This window comes from Arachis hypogaea, chromosome 2 (assembly GCF_003086295.3).
Source record: "Arachis hypogaea cultivar Tifrunner chromosome 2, arahy.Tifrunner.gnm2.J5K5, whole genome shotgun sequence".
NCBI lineage: Eukaryota > Viridiplantae > Streptophyta > Magnoliopsida > Fabales > Fabaceae > Arachis > Arachis hypogaea.
Window position 1 is genome coordinate 53080758 of NC_092037.1, and position 6374 is coordinate 53087131.

The following is a 6374-nucleotide window of genomic DNA, read 5'->3' on the forward strand; positions in this document are numbered from 1 at the left end:
TGCTGCCAGGTTGTGCGATAACTATGAGAACGACGTCCCAATCAAATTGGTATGTCTGGCGCTTGAGTGAGTCTTCTTGGATTGCGTCCAATCCTTCTGGAGCAGGGGAAAAATCTAGAGCTCACTGAATGGTCTCTTCCGTTATAGAGACTTGTTTCTGACGAACGTAGACAGACTGCATAGTTGGCATATGAAAGTTAGAGTAGAATTCTACTACCCACGAAAGGTTAACCTGCCGTGATTGTCTCCGTAGGAATCCCCATTGTCTTTGTTCAATTTGCGGCTCAACAAATTCAGCAATACGGGTCGGGAGGATAAGAAGGTATTCGTTGTTGTAATTCCTTTCTGCCAGGATGGGGAACATCTGCTCACAATAACGATTAGGAAATCACGCAGTGTCCTTTGCTGGGAAGGCTTTCTCTTTTTCATCAACCTTTATAATCCTCTTAATTCTTTTTGTTGAGGGCTTTACTACTGTTGACGATGGCTCTGCCACTAATGCTCTTTTTATTCTTCTCCTTGCTAGTGGTTTGGGAGTAGCTTTCTCCTTGCCTTTCTTGGTGGCCATCCTGAAAAAGGAAAGAGAAGGTAATATGTAAAGTGAATGGTTCGAGCAAGGGAGCGAATATTATGGATGGTAATCAATGCACGGTAAGGAATGATGTCGTTGACACATGGTCTAGGCTACATGTGAAAAGTTCATAAATGGAAATGTAGAAAGTGCATGTGATGGCAATTAAATGCAAGATGTTTATTGGCATGCTGGCAAAGGCATGAGTAGCATAGATCAAGCATTCAATGTCCAAGTTAGATTACCAAGTCTTTCAAACTAATAATCTGTTTGTATTGACAATTATATTTAATCAAGAAAACATGAAAGGGGTTTTGTGAAAAACAGGCATTAAAGTAGTAGGATAACATAAAAGTAGTGCATGATGCCATACGGTCTTTTTCATAAACACATAGCATGCATGGTAACTATGATTTTGAAAATATAAAATAGAACATGCAAATAACCCTTTAAGAAGTAATATTAATTGTCGAACAATTCCATGATAATCCATAAGCAAAATATAGAAAATAATGACCCAAATAAATTTCTAACACCAATTAAAAGAAAAAGAAAACACAGATAATAAAAGTAAAAAGAAAAAAGAAGAAGAAACCATAAAAATAAAAATAAGAATAGAAAAGTAAAGCGGGAAGAAGAAAAGAAAAACCTTGATAATAGTGGGAAAAAAAGGAAGTAGAAAGTGAGAAAGAATGAAGAAGGAAGAAGGGAAAAAATTAGGATTTGGGAAAGAAAAGATAAGATATTTGGCTGATCTGGATAAGCTGTGCGCCGCATGTGACGCAGATGCGTGAGTGACGCCGTCGCGTGGTGTGCGGTGTTTTCAAGTGACGCGAACGCGTGGGTTACGCGGTCGCATGAGTTGATTTGTGCTATTGGCACGAGAGCAGCCTCACGGACGCACGTCTTTCTGTAGAATTCGTATATTTGCCAAAATTTAGGGTGACACGGTCACGTGGTTGACGCAATCGCGTGAATGGCTATACTTAGAAAAATGACACGGACGCGTGGGGCACGCGGTCGCATGACAGGGCTGGTGCTTCTAGCATCATTCCAACCCCACTCCTTCATAACTTACTGCTATACACCTCTTTTACGTCGATTTTAAGGGCACGCGTTCACGTGGGTGACGCGGACGTGTGGGAGGCTTATTTTCCAAATAACGCGGGTGCGTGAGTGATGCGGTCGCGTGGCATGTTTGTGCCTAAGGCACGCCTCCAGCCACACTTTCGCGTGACTCTCTGTTCAATTTGTTTTCTTCCCAACGCACTTGTGACGCGGACGCGTCAGCGATGCCTATGCATCGCGTGCGCTTTTTTCTTTTTTTCTTTTTAAATAATAAATATGCAAAATGCTAATGCAACTATATGCATCTATATGCAGGGATGATGAGAAGAGTCATTAACACCATAAAAATAAAGTAAAGTAAAATAAAACTAAGACTGAAACGGAACGATCATACCATGGTGGGTTGTCTCCCACCTATCACTTTGCTTTTACATCCTTAAGTTGGAAGCTCTTTAGGCTCATTCTGCTTCTCTTGGTGGGTCTTCCAAGAGGAAAACCACTAGTTCTTTCTGATTCTTCATTTTCTCACCATGTTAAAGCTTTAGGCGATGTCCATTTACCTTTCGAAGTTTTGAGCTAGTAGGATGACGCAGGTGGAAAACTCAGTATGGTTTTACCTTCTCTACTCTGTATGGACCTTCCCATCTTGATCTCAGTTTGCCTGGCATGAGCCTCAATCTGGAGTTATATAGAAGAACTAACTCCCCTGGTCTGAACTCTCTCCATTTAATGTGCTTGTCATGGACAGCCTTCATTTTCTCCTTGTAACGCCTGGAGTTGTCATATGCTTCTAGGCGAAGGTTCTCTAGTTCTGCTAGTTGCAGCTTTCTTTCGGCACCAGCTTTCATAAGATTCATGTTGCACTCCCTTACAGCCCAGAAAGCCTTGTGTTCCACCTCGACAGGGAGGTGGCAGGCCTTTTCGTATACCAAGCAGAAGGGGCTCATCCCAATGGGTGTCTTGTACGCTGTTCTATATGCCCAAAGTGCATCTTGTAGCCTGGTACTCCAGTCCCTTCCTATGAGGTTTTACTATCTTTTCGAGAATACGTTTAATCTCTCTGTTAGAGAGTTCTGTTTGCCCATTGGTCTGGGGATGGTAAGCTGTTGCTACTTTGTGAATTATCCCATGCTTCTTCAATAATCCTGTTAGTCTTCTGTTACAAAAGTGGGTGCCTTGATCACTCACGATTGCTCGTGGTGATCCAAAGTGACATATAATATGGTTTCTAACAAAGGAAACAACAGTGTTAGCATCATCAGTACGGGTAGGAATTGCTTCCACTCATTTAGAAACATAATCTACAGCTAACAGTATATAAAAGTAACCATTAGAATTTGGAAACGGACCCATGAAGGCAATGCCCCAAATATAAAAAACTCACAGAAAAGCATAATCTATTGAGGCATCTCATCCCTCTTGGATATATTACCAAACCTTTGGCATGGGGAATAAGATTTACAAAATTCAGCAGCACCTTTAAAAAGAGTAGGCCACCAGAATCCACAGTCTAAGATTTTTTTAGCTGTCCTTTGAGGGCCAAAATGTCCCCCACTCTCAGATGAGTGGTAGGCCTCTAAAATGGAATGAAATTTTGATTGAGGTATACATCGTCTAATTACCTGGTCAGCACCACACCTCCATAAATATGGATTGTCCCATACATAATATTTGGACTTGTTTTTCAGCTTGTCTCTCTGATGCTTAGTAAACTGTGGAGGAAACGTATGGCTAACTAGATAATTAGCTACAGGTGCATACCAAGGAACTACTTCAGATACTACTTGTAAGCTATCAAATGGGAAATTATCATTTATAGGAGTGGAGTCACCCTTAATGTGCTCAAAACGACTCAAGTGGTCTGCCATTAAATTCTGGTTACCACTCCTATCCTTAATTTCTAAATCAAATTCTTGTAGCAGCAATATCCAACGTATTAGCCTTGGTTTGGACTCCTTCTTTGCTAATAAATATTTTAGAGCTGCATGGTCTGAGTACACTACTACCTTAGTGCCAAGTAAATAGGTTTGGAATTTATCCAGAGCAAAAATAATAGCAAGAAGCTCTTTTTCAGTAGTGGTGTAATTAGATTGAGCAGCATCTAGAGTCTTAGATGCATAAGCTATTACAAAAGGATCCTTACCTTCACGCTGAGCCAGCGCCACGCCTACTGCATGGTTGGAGGCGTCACATATAATCTCAAAAGGCTGGCTCTAGTCTGGTCCTCTCACAATTGGAGCTTGAGTCAGGGCGATCTTCAGCTTATCAAATGCTTGCATGCAATCCTTATTAAACTCGAACTCAATATCTTTATGTAGCAGTCTGGATAAAGCAATGCTACCTTACTGAAGTCCTTAATAAATCTCCTGTAAAAACCTGCATGTCCAAGGAACGAACGGACTTCCCTCACGGAGGAGGGGTAAGGTAAACTAGAAATAACATCCACCTTTACTGGATCTACAGAAATGCCAGTATTAGACACAACATGTCCTAGTACAATTCCTTATTTTACCATAAAGTGACATTTCTGAAAATTTAATACAAGGTTTGTACTAACACATCTGTCTAACACTCTAGATAAACTATCCAAGCAAAGGCTAAATGAATCACCATATATGCTAAAATCATCCATAAAAATCTCCATACAGTTCTCAATAAGGTCAGAGAAAAGACTCATCGTACATATTTGAAAAGTAGCTGGTGCATTGCATAAGCCAAAGGGCATTCTCTTATAAGCATAAGTCCCAAAAGAACATGTAAAAGTAGTCTTTTCCTGATCTTCAAGAGCTATATGAATTTGAAAGTAGCCTTTATAACCATCTAAAAAGCAATAATGGGATTTACCTAACAGGCGATCAAGCATCTGATCAATGAATGGCAAGGGGTAATGATCCTTGCGAGTGGCTTGGTTGAGACGCCTATAGTCAATGCAAACTCTCCATGAATTCTGCACTCTAGTTGTCAAGAGCTCTCCATGCTCATTTCTTATTGTTGTGACTCCAGACTTCTTGGGCACCACTTGTACTAGACTGACCCATTTGTTGTCTGAGATGGGGTAGATTATATCTACTTCAAGTAGCCTGGTCACTTCTTTCTTGACAACTTCTAAGATGGTGGAATTCAATCTTCTTTGAGGTTGATGGACAGGCTTTACTCCCTCTTCTAAGAATATTCTGTGCTCACAAACTTGAGGGCTAATGCCTACTATATCCACCAAGCTCCATCTAATTGCTTTCTTGTGTTCTCTCAGCACACTGAGTAGCTGTTCTTCTTGTTGGAAAGTGAGTTCCCTTGCAATGATGACTGAGAACTTCTGCTTGTCCTCAAGGTAAGCATACTTGAGGTGTGGAGGAAGGGGCTTTAATTCGAATTTCTGCTCATAGCTAGGCTCTGGATCATCCGGGGCTGGTGATAATGGTAAAGTCTTCTCATTATTTTCAGAAAGTCCCCCACACCTGGACCTTGCTCCATGTACTTTTCTTCTAATTCTTCCTGGTGAACTTCAGCTACAGTTTCATCAATAATGTCACACTGGAATATAGAATGATCTTCCGGACGATGCTTCATAGCTTCATTTAAGCTTAACTTCACTAGTTTGACCTTTAGCTCCTTACGGAGGTGAGTATGTGATTAGATTGTCGCCCCTGTTAGTAAATTTTCTTCCTGTCCTCTCATGAATGAGCTCTACATGCTCTGGAGATAGAACATGGCTCACTGTATGTGGTAAGGCTGGTTTCTTAGTGAAGACAACTCTCATGCCAGGTGAGAGGCCTTCAGTTGGGATTTTCTTGTCCCTCCAGCCTTTAGGTACTTTTTTTAGTACCTTTGTGCTTAGAGCTTGTTGATGGCTACCCAACACCAAACTTAGAATTGATGTCTGGGGGCTCTACAGAGCTCTGCATAAAAAAAGAAGGTTGGCACACTAGGTGTTGCACTGTTATCTCTCTTTTAGAGGGAGAATTAGGATGATGCATCTTGAATAAGATGTGGTCCTCCCCTAACTTTAGGGTTAGTTCTCCCTTAGCCACATCAATGATAGCATTGGCTGTGGCTAGGAAAGGTCTTCCAAGGATGACACAGTCATCCTCATCCTGTCCTATGTCCAGGACAATAAAGTTTGCCTGGATGTAGTGGTTTTCAACTTTAACCAAGACATCATCTACTAAGCTATAGGGCTTCTTCATTGTCTTGTCTGCCATCTCTAAAGAGATGTGTGCAGCTTGTACCTCAAGTATACCTAGCTTCTCCATTACAGAGAGTGGCATGAAGTTAATGCTCGACCCTAGGTCACACAGAGCCTTTTCAAAGGTCATAGTGCCTATAGTGCAAGGAATCAGAAAGTGTCCAAGATCTGGAAGCTTCTGAGGTAGCTCTTGCTGAACCAAAGCATGGAGTTCTTTGGTAAGCAATGGAGATTCTTCCTCTAGAGGCTTTGTACCAAATAGCTTGGCATTTAGCCTCATAAGAGCTCCTAGGTACAGAGCACTTGCTCTTCCCTAGTGTCTTCATCCTCACTTGAGGATGAGTAGTTATTAGAACTTATGCACTACAGAAGTGCATTCAAAGGAACCTCTATTGTCTTTATGGTTTCCTTTGGTTCTGGGCTAGATGGTTCTTGAGTGGGCTTTAAGCACTCAAAGGGTGTGCCTCTAGCAATCTGGGCGTTGAACGCCCAGTGAAGGCTTCTTCACTGGCGTTCAATGCCTTTCCATTCTCCTTCAATTCCGCCTCAACC